We start from the raw sequence: 3,322 nt of genomic DNA on the forward strand, positions 1-3,322 counted from the left end.
TCAGATTTTGAGTGCCTGGAAAGCCAAACATTTTGACTGGTGACAGTCCAGATGGAGAACTGCTTACCTTCAAAGTGAAAGTCTGAGTTCAATCCGGGAAGCCCATGAAAAGCCAGATGTGGTGGTGCTCTCTCTTTGAGTCCCAGCACCAGGGACTTTGTTGCTGAGTATTTCTAATCAGGGCAAGCCACACAGACCCCGAAAGAAGACGGTAAGGTATGAGTGAACAGGACCAGTGTGTGTCCAACTCACTTATAGTGTCAGGCAGACCCTCGAGGGATGCTCGCCAGCTAGCTTAGCCTGCTTCTCACAAAAAAGAAAAGAGATAGGCCGAACCTAAGAACCACAGCAGCCCAGTCCTCTGTGCGCCACACTCATCTGCACAGACATGCAAACACACTCCTCACATAAGTGCACCTGCTCACACAAGAACACACTCATGCGCATGCACACACACACACACACACACACACACACACACAACAAAGGTTGTGAAAGCCCACAGCCTTTGCACCTAACTGTTGTATTAACAGTGAAAAACAAGAAAAGACAGAGCCAGGTATATGATAATGCTGTAAAAAAAAAAAATCTTCCAGAGATTTGGGAGAAGCATGAGGGGCAGGGAGGAGAAAACAAAATGTCCCTGAAGGTGAAATCTCCAAAGAGTATCCCCCGATCCAAACATGGTAGCAATAAAGGAACTAATAAACCTCTGCTATTTAAATTGCTACTCAGAGCAGAACTCCCTTTCAGCTGGAACCTTTATTTCCCTCACTATGAGGAGGCTGGGATGAGAGGGGAAGATGTCACACACATTTCAGTCTGCTCTCAGCTAAAAGGGCTCTAGCATTCATGAGACATAAAGCCAGCAACCTCATAATGAAAAGATGATTACATTTCATATATGCCTCCCTTAGGAAAGAAAAGGGGGAAAAACCCTACCATTTAAAACGAGGTTAGCCAGCAAATACAATTGCTTAATTTCAGCATGGGGTCGGATCCCAGTCATAGCTTTATAGGCACATTAGCAAGCATTATATTTAGTGTGTTTTTCTACCAAATCCATTTAAAATTTCTTTGGGGAGATAAAAAGTCCTAGCCTTTAATACCTTTATTCATCTTGTCTATAACGAATGCCAAGGTGAACAGCAAGAGATTTAACCACAGTTAGTACTGAAATGCCCCAGGATGGAGTTGAAGCTGAGCCCCAGCACAGCCCACTGTCTCAGTCTCATTTCCCAGCTCCTGCGGGTGCAAAGGTGAAGCCCTGGAAGGCCTCAGAGTGTTGATGGTGGTATTCCAACAAAAGCTGACTGTGGTCTAGGTACTCAGTTTAGGGATCCGGTTATTGAGGGAGAAATCTCATCATAAAAGATTCTAGCATGCTCCTGATAGGCCCCTCCACAGAGGGTACTCACATTATCTACAAGGGTTGTGCTTTGTGTCAATTATTTTTTGTTCCCAAAATATTTAATTCTCAGTTTGTCATTATTTGTTCTGTTTAATCTGTTGTCTCTTGTATGGTAAAATTTCTTCTCATATGAATTTAGGAAAGACTGATGAAATATATAAGACTTTAATTATTAAATAGTTCCTGCCTCTTTTAAAAAATTACTTTTACCTTAACATTTCATTTTTTTTCCTTACAGCTCTTTTATGAATTAGTTTATAATTAGTCACCATTTTCTTCTGCATCTCCAAATTACTGAGTGTTCTTTGTTTCTAGACTTCTACTTCTTTGCTTTCCCAGGCTACCTAGCAAACACCAGGATCCCAGTGTCTTTGTGTTGTGCATAGTGACAAGCTTTCTGCTGTTTTGGAACCATTTCTCTGCTCCTGTTATTTTAACATGTCGATTATCTGTAACATCTCTGCAGACCACTAGATACCTTAACACAGCACTCCTAATCAAGACATCAAATAATGTCAACTTCTAAGTAGGTTTTCATAACATGCTTTTCTAAGATTAGGGATTCTGCACCAATGCCTACTGTCAGTTGGAGCCTTTTGTTGTTGTTGTTGCCTTAAAATGAATCACCAAGTTCTCAGAGTTCATGTTTAATAGACATACAAACACAAAGAAAGAATAACAAGCTGATTTCTGTGACTGGCACATCAGATGGTCTGTCTACAACAGACTTTAGGACATCCCCAATAGCAGAAGAAAGGCTAACCACTCCAACCCTGTAGGAAATGCGTATCTTGAATCAAACTACATTTGTGTTTAAACATGAGTAGAGTACAGGAGACTCTCTTCTGGCTTCTCAATGCTTCCTGGCAGAAAAATGGTTCAGTGCTCGCTTCTACTCAGAGAAATATTCCTTGCTCTTTTGGACATAAGGCTTCCAGCCAGGTTTCCAGCCAGTTGGACACACTTCACCATGTTTGTCAGTGAACTGAAAGGCCTGTACTGGTATCAGAACCTCATCCACAGATTGGCCAATGGAAAGATCGTTTATAATGGCCTGGCCAAGGATAGCTTTACCATCAGTAATAGAGAGGCCCCTGACAGAGATACCTTCACAGCCCTCAAGACTCCATAATCCTGAGCAATACTAGGCTTGGGATCTGATACCAAGGGAATGTTCATGGGTCCTAATGTTCCTTGTTTCTTGGGTGTGTTAATCCATGCCAGATGAGAATCCACAGAAGCTCCAATCACTTGGCAATTAAGTTTCTTAAGTTATTCTACTTTATCACTGAAGGCAATGCTCTCCATGGGGCAAACAAAAGTAAAATCAGGAGGGTAAAAGAAGAACACAACATATTTTCCTCTATATTCAGTTAGGCTGATATCTTTGAATTGTCTATCTGGCATAAGTGCTATGGCTTCAAAGTTGGGAGCATAATGTCCACTTTTAACATTTCCTAAGGACATCTTGCCATCAGCAAAATAGAGCAAACAGGTCTGCACTAGTCTGCTACGTCCTCTCCCTCACTGATACACCATCCCCCTTCTCCACTTACTAACGGTGGCTTTTTGCAGTTGCAGGGCTTTGGAGTGTTCCCAACAATTGTATTTGTAATGTACTTATGATACTAGCAAGAACCTGTCATTGTCCTGCCCCTTTCCCACTGTCAGCCTGCAGCGCCCTGTTCAGCTCTGGAGAATCAAGTCCGTTTTCCAAATTGCAAAATCCTAGCTGTCGTGTCCTTATACTCTAGTTCCCTGGGATGGTGGCTGCTTTCTACAGCAGCTTCCAACATGGTAGGGAAAGTTTCTTTTATGATGTTGAAACTCTTTGATACCCAGTAACGTACTTTTATTAGGTTCCCTTTGATAAACCTTCCTGGAATGGTTGTCAGAGCCTTTTGTATCTCT

At 42.1% G+C, this 3,322-nt stretch overlaps 1 pseudogene; it reads right to left on the minus strand.

The window, feature by feature from the left end:
• Window positions 1-2,303: 2,303 nt before the first annotated feature.
• On the minus strand, window positions 2,304-2,878 carry LOC110560054 (peroxiredoxin-1-like; annotated as a pseudogene).
• Window positions 2,879-3,322: the final 444 nt, after the last annotated feature.

This window comes from Meriones unguiculatus, chromosome 2 (genome assembly GCF_030254825.1).
Source record: "Meriones unguiculatus strain TT.TT164.6M chromosome 2, Bangor_MerUng_6.1, whole genome shotgun sequence".
NCBI lineage: Eukaryota > Metazoa > Chordata > Mammalia > Rodentia > Muridae > Meriones > Meriones unguiculatus.